Source organism: Alosa sapidissima, chromosome 13, assembly GCF_018492685.1.
Source record: "Alosa sapidissima isolate fAloSap1 chromosome 13, fAloSap1.pri, whole genome shotgun sequence".
NCBI lineage: Eukaryota > Metazoa > Chordata > Actinopteri > Clupeiformes > Clupeidae > Alosa > Alosa sapidissima.
The window spans coordinates 21,545,336-21,570,580 of NC_055969.1; the positions used below are offsets into that span (position 1 = coordinate 21,545,336).

The 25,245-nt window shown below is 42.6% G+C and overlaps 1 long non-coding RNA gene across 2 annotated transcripts; it reads left to right on the forward strand.

Moving 5' to 3' along the window:
• LOC121680278 lies at positions 1–24,556 on the forward strand. Of its 2 annotated transcripts, none has more exons than XR_006021633.1 (4): positions 1–255; positions 8,969–9,037; positions 23,702–23,799; positions 24,328–24,556. It is a non-coding gene; the product is annotated as an uncharacterized LOC121680278 (long non-coding RNA). The 2 variants fall into 2 exon arrangements; XR_006021634.1 differs by lacking the exon at positions 1–255 and adding an exon at positions 4,301–4,439.
• The last annotated feature ends 689 nt before the right edge of the window (positions 24,557–25,245 follow it).

Genomic DNA, 25,245 nt, shown 5'->3' on the forward strand with positions numbered 1-25,245 from the left:
CCTCCTGTCCTCGCGCTTTCTCTTCCAGCAGTCATCTGCACGCGCTATGGAATACGCTCCCATTTGGGGTGGGATTAGGAACACACACACGCCAACAATGGCTCATAAAGCTGTAATTACAACAATATGGAGAAACAACGGATGATCCCAATTCAGATGGACCCTACAATCATTTCACAACTGACTTGTCGACCTGTCCTCATATCTTCACATCTGGTGGAATGACTTGAAAACGCAGGTTGATCAGCTACACAGGTAAGTGATGTATATATTTGCTGTTGTTGCGCTTTGCTGCGTTCTACAACTGGTACAGGCGTTAAACAGAAATTACTTAAATTCAGCCAACGTCAGTAGTGCTGGTGTTAACAGTACAATTAATAGCACAAGCCAATTGGACAATTAGACTACAATGAAAATAATCAAATCAACCTTACTTCTATTTAATGCTTCACATTGCTTGATGTTCTACCGTTAAGAGGTGACTAGAACACACAATTATTGAATTAAAAATATAAATGTTGCAATGTACTTTTAGTACACTAGCAACATTCGTAATGTAGCCCAGGCTACTCATAATGAGCCATGTGATGAACAATGTCAGAATTTGTATATAAGAATTGTTTTAAATCAGAACATTTGAAAATAGATCTCCAGCATCCACATATCATTATTTCTAAAGAAACCAAAACAATGGTTTATTTCCTTTCATTGGTGCGTAAAAATCATGGTATGGAAAGAACACCTGCCATAACCACAGTCATCATGACGTCACACATTTTTTTGTTCTCTCGGGTCAAACATTATTGAGAATATAGATTCTGTTGTAAATGTGAAACAGTTCATAACTTGTTGTGACAAAGTAATTGAACTTCATCACATGTTTTACATTAGAAAATGTGATCACATCTGGTCAACGCTTACGCGTATGTTGTAGCCTATCAAATGTCAATTGTAGTCAATTGAGTTCTTTTGCTTGTTTGATGCTAGAGTCATTTTTGTCTTGTTCTATCTGTCAAACGTGTGTGCTACATTTTTCTTCATGGCTTATAGAGGCAATTCATCCGTACCGTCAGTAAATGTGAGCCGTCCAATCAATAAATTAGGCTACAGTGTCAGTTTGGATTCGTTGATAACGTTACATTGAGTTTGTATGTACACTGTGCACTACAATGTATACAGCATTATTTAATAAGCGGGGATTGTGGCTTCGCAAAGTTCTGTTCTGTAATTTCAAATAAATATGGAGTACATGTGGCCGGTGAAGTCGTGTATTCGGGGCTGTTTGAAGCAACAACAATGGTGGCGATATTTATTAGGACTATTTGGACTGTCCACGTCGGACAGTGAGTGATGTGCGATATCAGGATGCTCTTGGTCCCCTGTTGCAATTCATTCGCAACAGAAAAGTTAGACGCCCTGATGCGCCAAATGCACTAGCACAGGCCGAGGCGCGAGCTACCCATCCGTCCTCATGAAGGAGAAAAAAACACATGCCTCCAACAGCACTTGCGAAAGCCTCCGTGCTAAGAGACCAATAGTTGTGGATTACAGATGGGATTAAGAGCCTTGAGCCCAAAATAGCATCACGCGAGAAAGAAAAAAATAAGGAGAAAAAAAATATGTCTGTGCCGGCGGAATAGCGGTTGGAGCTTTAGCTGGTGCGCATGGCTATTGCACAACACGCATGTGTGATCTTTGTGAATCCTGCCGACGTGATTGTTGAAATATCTAGACCTTTGACCTCAGTCGCGCTCTGTTAAATCTGGCTGTGGAGGAAGTCATTCGACTATCCTATGAAAAAAAACTCGTTTTTTTATTCGGAGACAACATAGAGCACTAAAACGTAGGGGCGACATCTTCTATTGCTCCGCTCTTGGACTCATCATCTTGCAACGACCGTGTCGCTCTCGCACTCTCGGGTTGGATTCATTCACTACAGCTCGGAACGCTACGAGATCTGGAGCGCATAATCAAACGGAGTAGCCTACGTTCGTAATGAGCGGCTGTTGCGCTATGTTGATGTCTTCGTTGCCCCCGAGGTGTGCGGTTCGTTCTACGTAACCAATATTCACTTGGCTGCATACGCAGGATACCGTGCGTACTTCACAGGAAAGAGCTGAGAGAAAGCTCTACAGTAAAACGGAATTATTAATTCATTTGCACAACAAAGGACATTGGCTTCAACGTCGACTTATTTCTTGTAACAATACCATGTGTGCAACTATATGTGTTATTATGAACAATGCAAATAGTAAGGCAAAAAAGTCGTGTGCTTTGCAACTAGAAAAAATAAGTCCCAGCTGCAGCGAGGTTCACATATTTCATTCAAACTCGAAATGGAATGGAAGAGGACGAATTCACAACGAGATTAAATGCGGGACAGGGAGATTAAGAGGAGGGTCGGGGGCACAGTGATGCTGAATAGGAAGTTTGTTATTATCTTTGGTTATCTAGCTGTATGAGTGTGATGACCGTCATAAAGCTAGATAACCGAAAGTAAGAACTACTTCCAGAATCATCGAGGACCCAGCACATAAGATACATCAGAACACACACAGCTGTAACGTGCAGAATTGTAGAATTCGACGCTGTATTAAAAAAAAAAAAACTTGTCCAATCATTCTCAGTTTAATAGAGCACCTATCTATCTATCTATCTATCTCTCTTTCTCTCTCTCTCACACACAAACACACACACACATACACACACACAAACAAACAAACAGAGATAGAGTGAGAGAAAGATAAAGTGATGGGGGGTGAGGGTGAGAAATACTAGATAATTAGCCTACCGGTATATATTACAAAGTTGTTATTTTCACGTGAAGTCTTTTAAATTATTTGATTTCTTAAAATGAATGGGCTAATGCATATTGTCTGTAGAGCAGACATCTTTGTATGTCTAATCAGAAGACAAATAATTAGGGTGGAAAAAATAATGAATACCCAGTCTGGAGAGAGTGTTGTCCTTGCTTAATTGATTCAGTTAAACTGACGGCAAAAGATGTGAACGTCTGGAGACTCCGATTCCCACGAATATGACAGACAGTACTGGGGGGTCGGGGGAGGAGGGGGGCGACCCAGGTCATGAAAGACCCGCAAGTGCACCCGACTCATCTGCATCTCTGTGGAGGGTGGGCACGTTTCCCATCAGCGCCAGAGATGGAGAGGCAACAGTATGAATGGATAGCGGCTAAGTGTGTATACGACATGAATGTGAAACACTGTCCAAGGGAAAAAACGAGCAAACGTTTTTAACAGGAGCCAAGACTCAAGAACTAAACGCAAACACACACACACACACACACATACACACAAGCATGCACACATTGTTGTGTATTTGATGCCAACAGAGGTTAACTGATTTAATAAAGTGTGTTTTTGTTGTTGTTGATTCAAATGAAATTATTTAAAATGCAAAGGTAGGCCTGACCTAGATGTGGAGGTCTATCATGACTCTGGACTTGAACGGACTTGACCATGAGACACGTGCCAAAACCTTCGTAAAGGCTCTTTACACTTTGACCCCCGGCTGACCAGTGTCGCGGGAGGTCACTCTTTTGCTTTCACTACAGGTTAGGTGGTTGTCAGGGAAACCTCGCAAGTACGCAAGTCAATGAGTTTATTAGCATTCTTCAGCCTTTCTTTCAAGAGGTTGTGGAGTTTCTTGCCAGTGCCCCCGGAAGATTGGGTCATACCACCGACTCACCAACTGTGTGTGTGTTTGCACTTGAAGCTTAATCAATTGAGCCGCAGACGTTTTCGTTTATGATAGATTTCGATTTGTTTAAGTAGACTAGGTCGATTTGCGTAGAACATTTAAGCACCTAGATGTGGCCAATGGCATCAGTTCAAGTATGTTTTGGTGATTGATTTGACAGGCCACAGACCTCACACAGTTGGATGACTTATTTTAAAGTTAAAGCAATAGCGAATGTTTCAGTGTGTTATGTGAAAACGATTAGCCTACATTGGCTACTTTGTTAACATATAAACATAGCCATAATATAATAAGTAAAGGAATACTTTGCTATCATAACAGGTTACAGGCTATTGCTAAAATGTATCCAATAGCCTACACGAGAACATCACTCAAAATTTAAAAGACATGTTTTAGATAAGTAGCCATTGCGCGCCTATGTAAAATATGGTTCTTGCCGCCCAAACCTTCGTGCTTTGGAAGAGGGCAAAGTTATCCATCATCAACCTTATACAGTATGTAGATTGTGACGTGTATGCACCCGTCTTAGCAAACCTGTCGTGTGACAAGCTCTGTCGCTGATTGGCGTCGTTGTGGACATATGAGACGAGCTGACTGCAGCTAGCTGAAGAGGCAACATCATGTTTCTCTTCCGTTATAGGGTTCAGTCAAAAATAATTTATTAGCCCCACTTCAGCCCTCTATGGTTCAGTGGTTCCTTGAGAGAAATAAGTTATCTGGTAAGACTTTACTGCTAATCTCCGCACAGTGTACAGATTGATGGTGATACGGATGTATTTGATCTCATCCATAGTTTATTCACATTTACCAAACTACAAATAGGCTACCCACGACCATTGCTCAGTCATTTGCCCTAAGAGCAGTAGGCCTACATCACAGTACATCACAGTAGGCTATTTCGCTTGATTTGATAGGCTAGGCCTACCTTGTGTCCCTTAGCTGTTTAATTAAGTAAACTGGAATGGGTATATACTGAGGCATTTTTATAATTAATCATCTTTCTCACCTCTTCCTTTCATTTACCTGACTCCAGGACTGTTATAGCCTAACTGCACCAATGCATTTTACCAATGAATTTTTTATATCAATTCAGATTTTACTCTAGATATTCCCAATATTTACCAAAAAAGCAGACTAACAAAGCCATTTGACACATTCTGCACTTCTATGAGAAATGAGATTTGTGACTTGCAAAGTTCAAATGGCTTTGTTGCAGAGTGAGAGGATTCAGTGTCCCCACATCCTGGCATTGCAACAAGCAAAGCACTATTGATGTTTTACTTCTCATACTAAACTGTATTTAACAATAAATAAATAAATAAATAAATATAAGCCCCCCCATACAGTATTTACATCAACAGCAATCCCTTTATGTTTAAGTGGATATGATATCATGGTAATTATATATTTAGCCTGTTTATAGAGACAATACACTATAGAACTGTAGTGAAGGTCTCTCTGTAAAGGATATCTCACTATATAAAACCAGACCTTGTGAGGACTCTGAATTTTCAGAGCACTACAAGTGCTTGTTGTGTGTTGGCTTGTGCATTCTGAGGTGCACCATTTCAGTGTGAGCTGTCTTAATTACGGAGTGTGTCACCGCAGCAGTGGCACCAGGGCCACCATCTTATGGCTGTGACACAGCAGTGGGGAAGGCCAGCCCAAAATGTCTGCTGATACACACATCACGCATGGTCTGCCCTGCATATGCCTTCGCTGACGGACTGCCCGTCCACATGCATACCAATCTCCTCATTAGCGCCATTAGCGATGGCCCCCAATGCGGAGGCATGTGATTGCCTGTGTACAGCCATGTGGTGAAAAGAGGGTGCAGAGAGATTGGTTCATTTTGGGGGGCCTGTCTATGCATGGACCACTCATTAGCCACGTGAGGGAGACGGTGAAGACTGTAAGATTCACGTGTAACCGATTAACGTGTAACCATTGGTGTTTTGCTAGAGAAAGAATGATCTTATATGTCTACACATACATATGTGTACTGTGCCTATGTATCCCTGCCTATGTAACATTGCTTGTAGTTGCTGCTGCATCAGTTTTGCTTATGTGATAACAATCCCAACGTATTCTTTGGGGTTCTAAAAACAGAATGTTCAGTGGAACAGATATTCCGTAATCTATATACAGTTATTCTACAATCTAAAGAGGAGGGTCCTGAATTAAACCTACCAATTAAATCACTGATTGTGTCAAGTGGCCTTAGTCTGCAACCATGACACCTTCTAAAAGATTATTTTTGTGGCAATATGCATAGTGGCCATGGTCTCTGAAAATGGCAAGAAGCTTAAAGGATGACTCATTGTCAGCACCAATGAAGGAATAAGACACTGAAATTATATCATAGCATGTGATGTGGTGAGATCATCTCACTCATGGGCTAGAATGTCATGCAATTTCTTAACGCACAGAGCCTGAGGTGTATCCGATTAAATATTGTATTACTGAAGTAACATATTACTGTTAGGGTCTCAGGGAATGATGTTATCCTGGTTGGATTTTACAAACCAGAATAATCACAATTAACTGGATTTATTGTAAATCTGCACGGCTTTGAATATCTTTTAGCCTTATATCAAGATAAGAACAGAAGGGTCAATGTGCACAAATTATTTAAAATCTTAGATTCTGACATGTGAATAGCTTGAATAAATAGCAATGCTGCACTGACTGCACTGTACTACTCTGTAGAGACTGTGGCAGAGAGACTATGTCAATACTGTTAAGCTGTAATAGGAGAGGCAGTTCCCTCATGTTGTATACATGACATGATACATGTATGTGTATGCATGTATGTCTTACAGTGATGCTGGACACCATTTTCCTTTCTTATGGCTCTGACGCGACTCTAAAGCATTAATGTAATCAACGTTAATGACGCTGCATGTGCGTGTGTGTGTGTGTGTGTGTGTGTGTGTGTGTGTGTGTGTGTGTGTGTGTGTGAGAGCATGTGTGCATGCATGTGTGTGTGCGTGTGCTGGTGTGTGTGTGTGTATGTGTCCATGGCAGATAAAATAAGAGAGAAAATATAGGATTAAGGCGATGGATTAATGCAATAATAGTGTGTATTGACAGCGGACTAAACTGTAGTGTACAGCTGAATGGTACAGCCACATTGGATGTGGTATTTTTATGGCCAATGAATGAGCTATAGTGTTGGCCTAAAGAGAGAGACCATAGACTGTATATATAGTTCTATATATACAGTCTATGAGAGAGACAGAGAGGAGGATGCACACTAGGAAATAGCTGCACATCTTACAAAACACTTGAGCTCATTGCACTGCCCTGAGAGACAGAGAGGAGGATGCACACTAGGAAATTGCTGCACATCTTACAAAACACTTGAGCTCATTGCACTGCCCTGAGAGACAGAGAGGAGGATGCACACTAGGAAATAGCTGCACATCTTACAAAACACTTGAGCTCATTGCACTGTGAGGAAAACATACACAGGTGAAAGAGAATGTCATCGCACTAAAACAAAACTACCAGTGCCAAAAAAAGCTTTACAATTACTCAAAACCCTGTTTATAACAGACATTTTTATTTCTATTTTATTTCTTTTATTTTTATTTTATTTCTATTGCAATAAGCATAGTTGAACTTGTAATGCTAACATACAGCTAACATGTTCTGTATATTTTTTTGGAAAATACTCAGGCCTGTAGACAGTCAGGCCCATTCTGTATATTTAATACATAGGCTTGAACCCATGCAAGAAAGAGCTCTGTGGTTTTCACACCAACCGGTTAGCGTGTATTTCACAAGATCCTAAATCATCTAAATTGTTTTTTCCTTTTCTCAGTGCTGTGCCTGGAGCTCTGTCTCTTATTAAGCATCACATCATAATCTAGTATTATTTCAGAGAATAATTTAATTACATTATTACAATATATACAGTAAATCTTCTTACACGTTATTATTATTATTAGAGGGCATGAAAATGCACTCTACTGTTATCCGATTTCTTCTTCTTATTTTTCTTCTACGTATTTGTGCGTTTAATTCAGCTTCAACCGTTTGACGTAGAAACTTCATTCAAATTGTGTTGCGTAGGTCTTACTTAGGTGACTTCAGCTATGTATTTTTCAACTTTGTAACATTTATACTTTTTGAACTATTAATTAAAAACTACTAAAAATGTCCCCATAGACTTAACATTGGCGATTATGACATCACAGTAGGGCACTTAGAATCCTATGCCAAGTGTTCCGGCCACCTCCAGCAACTGTCTGTCTCCGGCTTTAAGCATACAATCTGGCTCTATTAAGACTACAGATCCTGTTTAACTGCTTCCTCTGCCCACAACTGTTTCAAAATAAAAGTCTCCACTACAATAATTCCCTATTAAATAATTTGACCATTTAAACTATCCAACTATTTAACTTTTCAACTATTCCAACTGTCAGTTATCATCAACTATGCCTCTAGCCTACTATATTAAACCACCACCTACCTAGCAACCAATTTAGCAACCATTGAAATTAAGCATCTATGTCAGTTTCCATAGCAACCAACATGATTATACTAGCAAACCACTGTAGTAACTCCTTTATTTCTGATAGTAGCTACCATGGACACCCTAGCAACAACCTAGAAACGACTTCAGGTACCCTAGCAACAGCCTAGCAACCACATTCACAGTTAAAACCTAGCAACCAACATTAACTTAGCAACCAGCATAGCAACCACCATAACTACTCTAGCAACAGTCAGTTGTCATCAACTTTGACTCCCGTCAACTGTTTCCTCTGCCCACAACTTCAACTTCAAAATAAGTCCTCAATACAATAATTTGCTATAAAATAATTTAACTATTTAAACTATTTAACTATTTAACTGTTCGGCCATTCCAGCTGTCATCAATTATGGCTCCCCGCCAACTTTTTTCTCTATCTGACCTCCATCTTTTTACTTATATTTTAGACAATATTCAACAATATTTCATTCAGCAGCCATTTTTGCATTTTCATGCACTCGTAATTCCCTGGAATTACATTTTTTAGTTATTATTATTATTATTATTATTATTATTAATAAATGATTAATAATTCAGACAGGTAATGAATTACATTCAAATGGTAGATAACAGTGATATATAATGGTGTGGTAGCCTGTGTTGCTTGCTTTCTTGGCTGGTGTGTGTGTGTTATTTATTCTTGTGTGCTGGAGAGAGAGTAACATGTGTTCTTGTGTGTTCTTGTGTCTGTGTGTGTGTTTGTCTCAGGGACAGAGATGGAGCGTGGTGTGATGGGGAGAACCAAACGCCAGCCGCATGAAGCTGATACAACATGAGGTGAGCTACGACCCCACAGGGCACAGAAAGCTGATGCGCTGTGTGTGTGTGTGTGTGTGTGTGTGTCTGTGTCTGTGTCTGTGGATTTGTGTCTGTGTGTGTTGGTCATGTTTGTGCAGCTGTTCATGTGCTCTTGTGTATATGTGTTTGATCATATAAATTACCTTGTCCGGAAGTGTGTGTCTGTGTGTGTAGTATCTGTGAGTGTGTGTGTGTGTGTGTGTGTGTGTGTGTGTGTGTGTGTGTGTGTGTGTGTGTGTTTGTGCAAGCTCAGGTTTATTGTCTGTGTGCAGATGCCTGTAGCAAAATAAGTGTAAAGAATTGTTCACAGAAGCAAAGGCGGCAGCAAAGGCAAAGTGTGTGTGTGTGTGTGTGTGTGTGTGTGTGTGTGTGTGTGTGTGTGTGTGTGTGAGGAGCAAAGCAGAGCAGGCAGGAGAAAGGCAGGCAGGCCACAGGCGAACCCAAACCCCTGACCTACTTCTGTGTGTGTGGATCACATCAGCCCACGGCAGCCTATATGTGTGTGTGTGTGTGTGTGTGTGTGTGTGTGTGTGTGTGTGTGTGTGTGTGTGTGTGTATCACATCAGCCCACGCCAGTCTGCCCGCCTGCCTGCCAGACGGAGCTCATTCCCCTAAACCCTCTTTACCTCGGACGCCTCGCACTTAACACCAGCGGCTACCACACTGGACAGAGTCCACACAGGATTTTCTCCGCCAGACTAGGGTCATTAACACACAGAAAATCAATTTGATCAGAACTGCTTGAGTAATGTGCTTAGTTTCTGGTGAATGACACCTTTCCAAGACACAAATGATTATGTTTTGTTAAAGTAAACAGACTATAATGTGTATGTAGAATTAAAAAGAAGTGCAATGCACTGATATTTAGTAAATAATGTGCATACTGTGAGCCAGTATTCCGGAGGATTAAGCATTATGACATATATGAGCATTAGAATTAAACAGAACCATTTTGACATATATGAGCACAAGCATTATGACATTTAAGAGTATTACAATTAAACACAAGCATTATGACATATATGACCATTAGAATTAAACATGGGCATTATGACATAATGAGCATTAGAATTAAACATAGGCTTTATGACAAACACTTCCTCTTTTTCAGAGAAAATTCTACAGAAGCAGAGGATCGTAGACAAAAGTCCTATAATTGACAAGGGACACTGGACATCACGCTTACAATTAGATGGCATACACTCAACAAAAATCATTTCATTATCACATCATCAGATGCAGTCCACAGTATATAAATGGTTCTGAGATGTTGTGTATTTTAGTCCCTCTGTGTGTACGCATCGTTTAGAGCTTTCTTTATCCCTTAATTAAACATAAACATACATTCTGCTGCAGATTGCAGTAGTCCCTTCCCAATTGGCAGAATCGCCACATTTGTAAGACTTGCTATTGAGTCTGCTTTAAGAAAAAATCACAGTGCAATACACACTTATCCAGCACACACACTTCTACACCCCTGCCAATGTTTTACTCCAAGGCACTCAGTGGCTTTGACAAAAACAACATTCATAGCATCGTATGTACACATCCACCGTTATTTTAATTTTTTTCTTCCCAGTAAAAAATATCTCTGTTTTCAGAAGGGAACTATGCATTATTAACGTTTTGGGGTGGGGGTGGGGGTGGGGGGGGGGGTTGGCATCATCATGTGCCTATGGCGTACAGCAAGAGAACAAAGAGCACTGGCTTAGTAAAATCATGCAAATGTATGCAAATTACAGACGGCGAATCGGGGCTCAGGCTTGGTGTGTTCCTTTGTGATGCAATCGCCCCCCACCCCCCATCCCCCCACCGGCGTACTTGAAGTGGTCGCTTAAGCCAGACAGACAAAGTAAACTGCTATTAAAAACAGGTGTCTCTCATTCTCCCCCATTTAAGCGCGCCTTTCTCCACAGCCAAAAGGCAAATCGCATTTCAGAGAGCAAGAAATATGGGTAATTTTCAAGAAATTATGGATTCGTTGGCTCAGATTCTTTCTTCCAAATCTGAAAAGGTGTAATTAATTCCATTTGTCTAAATCTGCCAATTATTTTTGCCACTTATATCAATGTGCATACATATTTTTAATTTTAACCTGTTTATTAAATTCATTTTTATACACCGGTTGACATGTTTAAACACCATTTGAAATATATTACGAAATAATTTCTGAAGCAACGAAATATCCTAAACACAACCACATACAGCAGTAGTTAAGACACAACCAACACCAAAGCAAAAGACCCTGTACGTATTGTGCACACACACACACACACACACACACACACACACACACACATAACCAACAGCAAAGCAAAAGACCCTGTACGTATTGTGATCTGGACGTTTATCATTACCACACCGATAAAGAGTGTGTTGGTGTCATAAGCAATGAGTTACAGGAGTGCCCTAGTCACAGACACAATACTAGTTTACTGAATCAGTCTCTCGTTTTCACACACACACACACACACACACACACACACACACACACAGAGGGCCTCCTCTTGATCCCAGACACAATCTGGTGTGAGGAACAACAGCAGACTATAGGCCTGCAGACAGACAGTGGCGGTGAAGGTGGCATATAGTGGCGGCTAACATTAGCATTCTTGCATGTCTAATGCGTATGTCTGTCTCTGTGTGTGTCTTACCATTAAACACACACACACACACACTGCTGGCTGCTGAGCGTGTGAATGGGTCATTTGGTCAGGCCTTAATGATTTATTAATCTGGGAGCTGCCATGCACCTAATCTGAATATTCTAAATTGAACAACCCTGTCTGCCTGTGTGTGTGTGTGTGTGTGTGTGTGTGTGTGTGTGTGTGAGTGTGTGCGTGCGTGTGTGTGTGTGTGTGCATGTGTTTGTGTGTGTGTGTGTGTGTTTGTGTAGGTATAAAGTAATAAAAATTACATTCGGTAGTCTCAGATACAAGCATTTATGAAATAAATCATAGATTATTAATACATTATAATGCAATACATCACTGTGTAGCTGTTCACTTCTGAATAGTTTATTTAAGCACTAGTACGCTGTGCTTTGAGGGCAGTGTAGTTGTCACAGTAATTTGTCTTATCTTATCTGGATGGCTTCATTTAGTTCTTTTTGACTGCTTTTGTGGCAAGAAATGGTTACAGGGCTGTTACTTTAGACTATGACACATTTACATCACATCACATTTTCCATTTAGTTCAAAGAATATGCATGCTTTTTCTGTGCAGTGTGTACTGTATTTAGATATTGTCCTTGTATGTTATAAACATGGCACAAATGCCTGCTTTAATATTTCAGATAAGCATGAAAGGCACAACATAAGCCCATATAGACCTCCATGCTATCCGTCAGACAGAGGCATTGTGTAGTGTATAGATAGAGGCCATAGATACTGCATGTCAACATTATACATATGATATACATTACGACATGCTTGCCATGTGACATGCATTCACCACTGCAGACAGGTGTAGTAAAGCATTAGACATCATGACACTGTTCTGCAGGTATGAGCCTGATCCAGACAGACTATAGGACTGCATAGCGTGTTATCATGACGTCCCACTCATGGTCTGGACTGGAGGACTCTTTGGTGTGCAACCTATACTGTTCTGGTGGTTTTGTTTTGCCTTCCGATTCTGATTCTGATTCTACTTCTGATGCTGATTCTGATTCTAATTCCAATTATAATTCTGACACTGATTCTAATTCTGATTCTGATTCTTTGTCATATTTCTTGTTCAGCTGTGCTTTGTGGCCTATTATATTTGCCATTAGGTAATATGCATTCCAAATTCAACTCCAGATTATTAGTCTCAAACGTGCACATCACCATAGTTTCACTACTCACAAGTAGGGCATCTGCCTTTAGAATCCAAAAACTGCCTGGAGAGTATGAATATTAAAGGTTACTAACTGCACATGGAGAAACTACACTGTGGGAGATAAAATATATTGCACTACCTACACTACATAAATAGTGGAATTCAATACAACCTGTATTAAAATGAACCAAGTGAAGTTCATTTATATAGCACATTTCATACGCAGAGGTCATTCAATGTCATTTACATAAACAAAAGCAAATAGTAATAGCAAATAAAAGCATCAAGTGATGACAATGTACTGTGTGTACGTCAGAAAGGCAGCTACCAATATGAGCATCTGCTATTTATTAATATTGATGTAATTTCCTGTCAGAGTATTCCAATGTTCTGGAACCTGAGCATCAGCATCATAGTTGTCCAGGGACACCAAGCACTGCGAGGCTAACAGAAGTTTTGAATTCAGTTGAGTTGGATGCATGTGTGTGTTTATGTGACATTTATGTGTGTGCGTGTGTGTGTGTAAGAGAGAGAGAGAGAGAGAGAGAGAGAGAGAGAGAGAGAGAGAGAGAGAAAGAGAGGTGGTGGTGTGTGCATAAAGGAGAGTGTGTTTGTGTGTGTGTGTGTGTGTGTGTGTGTGTGTGTGTGTGTCAGGGGTGGGGGGGGGGGGGGGGGGGGGTCATAGAGAAATTGTGTGAGTGAGAGGGTGGGAGAGTGAGGGGAGGGTGAGTGTGTGTGGGAGCGTGTGTGAGAGAGAGTGAGGGAGAGAGTGAGAGTGGGGGCAGAAGAGAAGAGGAGGGCAAATTGGCAGGGGGGCATGTAGTGTCCCTGTGAAAGAGCCCATTGTGGAGGGGTGGAGTGGCCAGTTAATCAGGGAGCCAAGAGCAATCAACGGCCGAGTTTGGGCCGCACAACTGCCTGAGTAAACAGCCATTGTTCTAGGGCCCAGGGGCCAAACAATGCTGGCTTTGTCCCGCAGCTCGCCTTATTAGGGGCTGACGGGGTGGACGAGGTGCAGGGGGTGGGGGGGTGTGAGGGGGGGTCATTCAAGAGGTTGAGAAATGGTGGGAACCAGAGCAGAGGGGGGGAGGGAGCGAATGATGAGGATGAGAATGAGGAGGAGGGGGAGGGGGGGTGTCCTCCAAAGACTGTCCCAGTGCTGAGGGTGTGGGGTTGGGGTTGGGGTGGGGGTGGGCTTAGGGGTAGGGGTGGGTGGGGGTACTAGAGGGAAAAGGATGAACTTCACTTCACAATCTCATAGGGCAGGAGAGACTGCACCCTCTCCTCTTGTTTACAGAGAGTGGGGAAGAGGCTGTGCACCTGTGTGTGTGTGTGTGGTGTGTGTGTGTGTGTGTGTGTCGGGAGGGGGAGCGGTGTTAATGACTAGTGGAAATCTAATGTTGTCATTGAGTAAGGATGAGGATGATGAAGCCCACAGTGTGTGTGTGTGTGTGTGTGTGTGTGTGTGTGTGTGTGTGTGTGTGTGCGTGTGTCTGTGTGTGTGTGTTAATGACTCATAGGAATCCAGTGGTATCTATGAGTGAGGATGATGAGATGGTGAAGCTGACACACAGTCTTGTGAAATGGTGGAAAAGTTTGTGATTTTTATAGCATTTATGGATTCCTCCGAGCAAACAGCTTCAGTGTTGTCTGATGTGCTTTGGATGTCGTCTCCTGTGGTTGAATACTAAAAATACTGCACTCCTCTAAATCCTCTGTCCTGATCTGTGTGGCAGAAATCTTAATCTCTCAGGTCTGTGAACAACTCTGCGTTTAGTCTGCTTCCTCTAAGAGCACAGCTGGCGAGTCCTCTGGCTTTATGTATGTTACAAATCGTACTCTCTCAGAGGAGAGGCGCTGTTGACAACCCTTGAGTTTTTCCTTCACAAAGAACCCTAAAGGTTCTAGTTAATAGACTCCATTAAAGGGCCCTTAAGGGAACTTGTCTGTGTGTGTGAGTCTGTATTCTCACACAGAGCGATGCCCACTTTTAGCAATTCAAGCTCTGAAAAACTCACATCCACATGTTGACAAAATGCTCTAAAGCATGTAACATCTCACACACACACTTTGCTCTGATCTACAGCAATCGAGAATCTCCGTATTATCCTGACTGGTTTGTTCGCCACGTCGTACAATGTCAGCTGCATGTAAGAACAGCATGAGTTTTATGTTCTGCACAACAAGATGGCGGGAGACATGAGGGCTTAGAGGAGGCCTTGTGACTGACTGACCCCGTTGTGTAAACTCCGAGGCTGTCATCCCCATCACCCTGTGTGATAATGGAAATGACATTCAAAAGCACTCGCCATTTGCCATGTATGCATCAGTAAATTGTGCTAAGTTGCTCTATAGTTAGTCCATCCACTCAACGACAAAGAGGGGCAGTAACCATGGGAATCGGTGTGAAACTGTGTCTCCAGTGGTAGTCAGAAGCGGCAGAATTGAATTGAGCAGAATTGAGGAGAAACGAAGGAGAATGGAGCTTTAATCAGCATGTGCCATAACCACCTCTCGCCTTTCTGAAGTTTAACACACACATCAGTGTGCTCAAGTCTGGGTAAATATGATGTGCAGCTCACAGGAACAGAGTGAGAGAGTAAATCGGGAGTGTGTGTCTACATGGACGTCATCTGAACGGTGAGACACAATCTGTGTGAGGGGCAGGAGCCTGTTGCTCTTCTTAAACGAGTGCGGAAAAATACTTTGAACAAAAATAACTTTAATAGTTTGTACTTTTAAACTTTTAAAGATATAAATTTGTTGACGTATCCTTAACAGTAAAGCCCATGTGAGCTGAACCCACAGGAGATGTAGTGAAGTGTGTGGCCTATTGATGTGGGGTGTGTGTGTGTGTGTGTGTGATACCAGGCAGTGTGTGGTTCACATGGACTGTCTGACAGCCCTGCGAGTTCTGTGTGACAGTGGATGACTGACGTCTCTGGTTGTCATGGTTGCCAGCATCTCTGTGCAGGTGTGCCACCAGTGTTATAGGATTTTCGAGAGAATGAAGCTTTAAGATGCTTCAACTGCCTTTGCCCAGCCTGTCTGATCTTGGTCTTCTCCATATTGTTCTTGTCTATATGTCTTTGTGTTTGCTGTTGGGGGTTGGATTCTGTTTCGTAAAAGGCCGGAGACAGTGGCCACAGTAACTAAGTGTGAAGCTATAAAAACAAATTGCCTTGACTTGAATTTATTTTAAAGAGAGCTCTAGATTGTCTCTCAGTTCCTTCTTTGAGTTCTGACATTGCTGCTATCTTTCCTCAGACATCAGTGAGAGTTGTCAGTTAGTCCTTCGGAGCTTTCAGGTGCACTGGAGACTCATATTCTTGTAGGCCTCATTGGCTTGTACTTGTCACTGATTCATTATCTTCCTTGAACCTTCATTATCTTCCTTGATCCCACTCCATGGTGAGCCCTAAAGGCTCTGGTATGGTCCTGCGTCACATTTGCGCGTGTCCAAGACGTGCGTCATTTTTGTCGTGGACGTGAAGCATACTCCAATTTATGCTGTCCTGAATGCGCGTTAAATCGTTAATGTTAGCGACTGCGCACCACGGATTAACTGTGATACTCTGCCCCACCAACTGGGGGCGGTACGCCGAGCCTGAAAGTAGGACACAACCACCAAAGAAGCCTGAAACGCCTGAAGAAAAGAAGAACGTGGGATGTGCCAGCACTGAACAAAGGAAGAGCTGATGAAGGAAAAGGCCCCACGAGTACTTTCGCCTGTCTGCTGGGAAGTTTGATAAGCTGGCCCATAGCATCGCTCCATTTATCATCCACCAGAACACACACAGCACACCTGTTGGTATAGCTGAGAGACTAGCTTAGCCTACTTGCTTATTAAGCTACTTAAGCCTATGGTACGCTCGGTGTCGGAAGGGCAGCAATATTGGTGCGATACAAAGTAGACCTAAAGACATTTTTATAAACACAGCAGTGTCATGGTAAGAAAGAGTTGTGCGTACAGTTGTCCTCAATTAAATTTGTATTGAGTCTTCACCCCTGCCTCATACCAAAAAGTATTAACCAAAAACCTGTAATTATGACGTGTCAATAAAAATTTTGAAGTATTTGTGTTCATAATGTATAATGTCTCACCGTGATAATGGGTGTATTTAGAGCCAGAGGTAGCCTAGTCGGTCTTTCGAGATTTGAGTTCAGCATTGTTCAGGTGATAATGATTGCCCCTGGGAGAGGTAGGCTACATTCCCTTTATTATTATAATCACTATTGATAACGCATTATATACGGAACAGGCGAGAATGCATCTCGATCAGCAAGTGTTACTGGGTTTCGCCTGAGCGTTGTAGCGTTGCGTTATACCTTTATATGGCTCTGGGTTTCGCGATTTGATTTCAGCATTGTTCAGTAATAGGTGCTAGGCTACGCTCATTTTTAAAAGATGCATTTAATCCAAAGTCATGTCAGCTCTCTATGCAGGGAGTAGGGCTGTCACTTTTTATTCAAACATGACGTGAAATATCCGTAGTCGAACTATAAATAAACTATTCGGTTTTTAGTGCTGTGTAGCGCATTTCTACAGTCGATGATTCGTTTTATTTTATTGTTTGCCATCTCATTCAGTGCTCTATGATCCAAGGCTCATGACCAAATCAAGCCAATATAATAGCCAGTAGCCACAATGAGCCCATGCAGCCACCCTGTTTCGACAATGAAAGATAACGCACAGAACGGCCAGCCTGAGCGGACAATTACGTCCCCAACTCATCTAAAATGTGGTGTCTTGAAATACTTTGGGTTCTACACCATAGATGGTAAAGTAACCGTTAAATATAATGTTAAAGAATGTATCTGTGGATTGTGGCTTTACATCGGTCGAAGTTGACTCCATGTCGTGGTGTCTCACGTAACTCAAAGCCAGGCAAGCTGAGGACAGGCAGTCTGCTCCATCATCGTTATGGTAACCAAACAAGTCTTCTTCTGTCTAGGTTTGTTTCTAGGTTTAAGTGTTGTTCTTCTATGTGGTCCACCTACTGGAGGGGAGTGTTTACAGCAGTTCCGTTTCACACATGCGCAGTCTACGCGTCACTTTGACGCGCAGTCTTAAATTTCGGTCGTCTCAAAGACGCGACGCATGCCTTAAAAATGACGCAATTCTCGTCACACGCTCACCAGTGCCGTGTGCGCGGGACGCAGACGCTGGAGCGTACCATAGGCTTAAGCCTTCTCTCTCTCTCTCTCTCTCTCTCTCTCTCAGTCCTTGTCAGAGAGGAAGCAGCAGTACTAGGAGATGCCCATGGGGCATGTAGCGAAACACTGCATGTTAAGGAAGACATAGACGAAGAAGAACAAACAAACAACCTGCAATGCTATGACAGCAGTCAGAGCCCCGAGTTAGTCTGTCTGTCTGTCTGTCTGTCTGTCTGTGAGTGAGTGGGGAATAGGAGAGGCTGTTTTCATAGGTTGTCATTTGAGATCATAGAGCTTGCCTTAATCTTGCTTCCTCCTGAAGCTGTGCATTGGACTCCAGAGTTGACCCAAAGGTTAAGCTGACTGTCAAGCTTGGCACATTTTAGGATATAAAACATTTGCATTTATGATATTACTTGATTACCTTTCTAAGGGTTTTCAATCAAACAAAAGACTGAACTCTTAACAAATAGGGATGTGTCTGCACATACATGTTTGCATTTCATTGGCTACAGTCATATAAAAAGCCTTACACCATTCAACAATGCTTGTGTGTGTCTGTGAACATGTGATGAATCATAGAATGTTTTTCTCCTCATCATCTCCTACATTATTCCGGAACAGTATTCTGTGACACAATAAGGAGAATTCCATGCTCTGCCTCACACAAGGTGCAGAAGGTCCTTGAAATAACCAGTGAAGGGGAAAAAAAACATCGCCATGGCGCCCACAGCATGATGGCCATGTGATCTTCCTGTCTGATTTACATGTTGCCTTTTCTATTAGAACCCCCCCCCCCCCACACACACACACACACACACACACACACACACACACACACACACCCACACACTGTGTGCCTCTTTAATTTTCAAGGGATGGTGGGAGGGGTCAGTGTGTGTGTGTGTGTGTCGCCAGCCCTCTGCAAGAACCAATCAGAGAACTCCGTTCATGTTCTTCCCAGCTGCCAGCTCACCGTCGTGGGCTGCGTCTGAGCCACTCAGCAATCAGTCGCCACGGGGACGGCGCAGCGAGTGCGCTCGGTGGGTCAGGGACAGCCCACTCCTATTGTTGGGCCTGTGCTAGCATTAATGTTAGCAGAGACGCTACGCTAGCCTTCGCTATCAGACTCACTCCTCCACCACCACCATCACCATCAGCACCATCACCACCTCGTGCTGCCACCCAGCCCAGTGCCCATACCGCCCTACACGAGGGTAGTGGTTTAATTAGCCGTCCGTGGAATTCGCCGTCTGAAAATAAACCGTGAAATGAAGGCTTCTGATTTTTCATAAAGAAGACGGAGGGTGTTACAGCTGGCTCAGCAGTGTTATAAACCTGACCTGTGTGTGTGTGTGTGTGTGTGTGTGTGTGTGTGTTCCCTCTTTCCTCTACTCCTGAGGAACAAAGCCTGGCCCTGCAATGGCTTCCTGTTAGCTAGCGAACACCAGAGCTATTCGAAGAGCACAACGCAATGAAGCCCAATCAGGCTGAGTGTGTGTGTGCTGTGTGTGTGTGGCTGAGGGTGTGTGTGCTGTGTGTGTGCTCACCGTATGGACCATGCGTGCATTCAGAGACATTTAATGAGCTGTAAATAGATGGCAAATAATCAGCATTCTTATTCAGTAGGGTGGAAGTCCGTAGCTGTTTTTCCTCTAAACTATGTACTGACGAACATACAATCATGTGGAATGCACCGTCAATATGATCCATTTGAAATGCACCATCCATACGTTACCATGGTGGCCAGCCATTGTCGGTGTCCCCTCACCCTTCCACCTGCTAAAGACTGACAGAGGGTGGATAAGGAGGACGGAGAGATCAGGGTGGACACGAGAGTGACCCAGAGGTAGCCAGTGCAGTCTGTGAAGCAGGACACTGTGGTGAGGGAAAAGAGAACAAGAGAAAATAAAAAAGGAAGAGAAGGTGTGTGTGTGTGTGTGTGTGTGTGTGTGTGTGTGTGTGTGTGTGTGTATGTGTGTGTGTGTGTGTGCGTGTGTGTGTGTGGTGTGTGTGTGTGCGTGCGTGTGTGTGTCAGGGGGGGGGGATCTCTCGCGTCTATGCCGTAGGAAGGCCCGTGATTAGTGGCATTGTTGGAGCCCCATAGAGCCTTATTGGAGGTAGAGAATATGGCCTAACGAGCCGCCCCAGGCTGGGGAGGGGGTGGCGTAGAGCCTGTGGTTAGTTAGGATGGCCTGAGGGCACCGCCGCCATAGAGCTGAGCAGAGGGATGACCCCACACACGGCTCCTTCACTTCACTTGTGTGTGTGTGTGTGTGTGTGTACGGGAGAGAGGGGACCCTACAAGGAGACCCTTGTAGGTGGTGTAGTGTAGTATAGGTGTGTGTGTGAGTGTGTGTGTGTGTGTGTGTGTGTGTGTGTGTGTGTGTGTATGGGAGAGTGGTAGAGAATCCCCTTGTTGGTGGTGTAGTGTCGTGAAGGTGTCCAGTTCCCATGTACAGGTGAGGAGGGCGTTGCGGTGTGGCTGTTTGGTCCAGAGCCTTCTCTATATAGGGCTCTAGTCTGGCCCAGTATCGCAGTAGGCGGAGAACAGTGATACGAGGTCTGGGGGGGTAAGTCAGGGGCTGCATTTCGCTGAATGTGTGTGTGTGTGTGTGTGTGTGTTTGTGTGTGTGTAGGTTGGTAGCAGTGATACAGGGTGTCGTGGGTAAGTCAGGGACTGCAGTATGCTGGTATTTGTAAGGCGGGAGTGTGGTTACACAAACACATTTGTAGTTGTTTTAAAAATTGCACCGTGTATGATTTTGTTACGTGTATTGTTTCCTATTAGTTAAATATTGGGAAGATGGATGTTGTTCTTATGATACTGCATGTCTGAATTGGCACATCAAAGCTCATCGATGTGAATTTGGTGCAACAGGAAATCTGCTGTTTATCTTTCAAATATGTTGTATATATATACTATGTGATATGCAATGTTCAGTACAACGTGTCTGTTTATCAGAAATTCTGATAAATTACATGAAAATAAATCCCATTTGAGATGATGACAAATAAGACAGTGACCAAAGATGATTCACTCGTTTGGACATTAAGCGTCATCTGTGACCCCTGCATACATCACCGCAACTTTAATTCAAAATGTGATCTGCGGGAGGAAAAAAACACCCAAATAGGAAATAATGATATCACTGTCGCCGCCGGGAGCTCGCAGAGCTGACGGCCTTTGTAGGCTGCTGATGGTGGGAGAGGCGGTTTTGTGACGGAGGACAAGGAACGATGCATGTGGCAATAAGAGAATGGAGCAGAGTGAAGAGAGGAATGAAGAAAGCAAGCCAGTGAGAGAACACTGTGTGTGTGTGTGTGTGTGTGTGTGTGTGTGTGTGTGTGTGTGTGTGTGTGTGTGTGTGTCTGTGTGTGTGTGTGTCTGTGTCTGTGTGGTGTGTGTGTTGGGGGGCAGGGGGGTTACTCTGTGTCTGGGCTGTATAGGATATGCTGAATTAAGGCAGACAAAAGTATGCAAATATTGTTGGTCTATTCTTACTGGCTTTGTGTGAGACGTTGACAGGGTTTCAGAAGGGTGGAAAGAGAGAGAAAAAAAAACGAATGAAAAAAGAAGTGAAGACAGAACGAAGGAGTGTGTTTGAATGTGTGTTTTTTTGGAGCCATCTGCATTGCTAACCTTGGGAAACTGTAGTGCGATTAGCATGAGAATAATTGATACATCAAATTGGCTCAAGAGAAAGAGCAGCCTCAAGCAGTAAAGCTGATGAGCACTGGTTAAGGCTAGGACTGGCACAATGGACTGTGTGTGTGTGTGTGTGTGTGTGTGTGTGTGTGTGTGTGTGTGTGTGTGTGTGTGTGTGTGTGTGTGTGTGTGTGTGTGTGTGTGGAGAAAGGGGGGATAAGACAGAAGCCCAGGCATTTATTTGTGAATAATACACACTTACAAATACAGTCAGTTCAAAAATGTTATGGAGAGATTGAGGAATATTCTTTATTTTAATTTACATTTGATTTTTTTCTGATCCTTCTTTTACCTTGTTTATATCTTGTTTCACGGACGTGCTATAGAAACATTTGAGCAATTTTGTCTTGCGAAGTGCATAAGGAATTGTAGTTTAAGGTAAACAACATAGCGTGCATAAATCAAATCAAATAGCTGATTAATATCTTTCAAGTTATAGATGTTATATATATATATAATATAATATAATATAATATAATATATATATATATATATATATATATATATATTAATTTCAAATATTCATAGGTTATCTGAAATAGAAATAAATGTTGTCACAGTCAGTGCAGGTGGAGCAGTGCAGTGTCTTTAGAATCAGTTGCCCTCACAGACAGTGTCACTCTTTTTGGAACATAGTGCATCTTGAGGGTGTTCTGATCTAAACCGCCCGATTGGTCTGGTTTTGGGAAGAGCAGAGGAGAAGGGCCACCCTGAGAGTCACGCTGCTCCATTTAGCCCAAACGAGGCGACATCTTCACGGCGTGATTACGAAGCCTGATTACACCGCGTCTAAAGCTCCGTGTGTCTCCTTTCAAGTGATTATCTGTGCCGCATGCACAGGCCTGGCTGGCGGTGACGGTGGGTCAGTGGAGAGGTGAACCCCTATGCCATTGGGTTAGCGATCAGAATTAGCGTTACTTACATTATTAGTGCCAATTCATCTTTAAAGAGGCGAGGAGAGTGATGAGGTGCTTACAGACCCACTCAGTTATATGTGCGGCTTTCCGTCTTAATGCGTCTGAATATCTGAATAGTGGTATAGAGGTATAAGGCCAAGCTGCTGGGGAGGGACATGGAGTTCACAGAGAGTGAATAGGTGTGCATTTGACCAAAGAATTTGGCAGTATTTGTTGGCAGAGAACCCCAGTGAAATGCTATTGAAGGCTGTTCTTCTGTTTTTTTTTGTTTTTTTTAATGCCCACATAAGTCGCTAAATGCTAGTGCTTGCAGTAGATCTATCTGTGTCTAATTACGTGTCGTGGCATGTGTTGGAATCAGAGTCGGCTTCCGAGTTTGAAGGTGCGTAAATGAGATTGGACTGAATGTGGAACGTGTGAAAGGAGAGCAACACCATCACTAAAAATAGAGAGAGAGATGAGAGAGATTAGAGAAATGAGAGAGATGGAGAGAGAGGGGGGAGATGAGAGAGATGGAGAGAGAGAGAGAGAGAGAGAGAGAGAGAGAGAGAGAGAGAGAGAGAGAGAGAGAGAGGGAGAGAGAGGAGTAAATAGGCCGAAATAATGAGGCTGGAAATATTCACTGGCTCCGTCAGTCATGTGGCCTTCAGGCCTGTGTTACAATTATGAGGCGTTCCACTTCGGTTTCTTAACCATGCTTACCACAGCATTTTTACTTCCTGGTTATGTAGTCACATGACATGACATGTGATGTGATTTCCACCTTGTACAGTCTAGATCCATCGTCTGTATATTCTGTGTATGTACTGTGTGTGTGTGTGTGTGTGTGTGTGTGTGTGTGTGTGTGTGTATGAGTGTATTCACTCTAGCTAGCTGTTTATTGGCCTAATTTGATATGCTATCAATGTGTGTGTTGGGGGGGTATATTCTGTGCATGGACATGTGTCTATATATTCCTTATGGGTGGGTATAATTTCAAATGAAGGCCATCACCACAGACGTGTCTAACAACGCTGACATCCTCTCTGTGTTTTCCAGGACAAGCGTGGCTGCAGGGGACCGACACTCCACAGAGGATAGGGGAGAGGAGAGGAGAGGAGAGAGGAGAGAGACGCCTTCTGGTCCCATTTACAGAGGTACGGAAAGAGCCTTCCTCAAAGTTAACCAGTGACTGGGGATGGGGGGGGGGGGGGGGGGGGGGGGGGGTCAGCCGGTGCTCTAATTAAATCTTTACTATAAAGAACTCATAATTAGAGGAATAACTCTATATGTATATATTTTGATCACATACACACACACACACACCTAAACATTTATCATACACAGACACAGAAATACTCAGTGTTTGCTGAATGCTGACTATGTGTACAGTACATTTTGAATTTGCAGGCTATTCTGCTCACACATTTCTGCAATTACTGATTCACTTGGGAAAAGCATTAATAATTATAAATAGTATTAATGAGGCTTTGTCATGGCACCATCATAAAGAAAGACTATTCAAACTAAGTATTGAAACAATCAAAATAAAGACTGTTTCGATATGTAATGTCTGACAAGCTGTGTACCTTAGTGTGTGTATGTGCAGGTTTTTGTGGTGCTCAGAAAATATTTTTTTAGGTGGATTATTTCATTCTCTCTTTCTTTTTCTCATTTTCTCTCAGCACACTGATGGCTGCATGTGGAGAAAACATGGTCATGTGACCATAATCATCCCAGCTTGGCGTCTCTAACACAACACACAAGGACGTTTAACGTGACGAACACCAGGCTTTATGTCAAGTCTTCAAAATGTCTTCAATGAAGTGACGGGATTCTTAAAAAAAAAAATGCTTTCTGGTTGTACAAATCTGTGAAGGCATTTTTTTTCCTCTGAAAAATCTGTTAAATCTGTGAATAAATATGATGACTACTCTCAAACAACATCTGTGTGTCTCATTTGTAGTATAGAGTCCATATACAGAGCCATCCATTTCAAGTGATTTTTAACAGCAGGTCTATTTTACCTGATTAATTAATGCAGTATAAAGTTAAATTAGAAGTGAGGTCCTGGCTGGGAAATATATGATGTGAAATACATAGACAGTGCCAGCTGACTCCACTAGTGGTTCTAGAATGATTTTTAGTAGATTCAAGATGGCTGCTGTCGGTAAAGCCTGTCTTTTTACAGGGCAGAGTTTTGGTAAAAGTTATTCACTGACTACTAGTATCCCGTTAGGCAGTAAATGGAGAAGTCACCTATGTGAAATCATTCTTTTTCTTCATTCTTCATTCGTTTTGTGACCTTTGAAAAGAAGATATACACAACAGATGTATACGTTTCAGTCACAACCTGACTGAAAGCTCAAAAGAGCAGTAAACCAAAGTACACACACAAGCAATTACAGTATGTCACAATGAGGTTTGTAAACTTGTCAAGTAAACTCAGGTTATCACAATCTATAAGTAAAGGTGACCGATACATAGTCTAACTAACTATGAGCATCTTCTTGTACAAAGGGTTGTGTAGATGCCACATTACTGTTTCCATGTTTCATATTCCACTCAAGAGGAACAAACCATAATACTATAGCTGCTTTCAG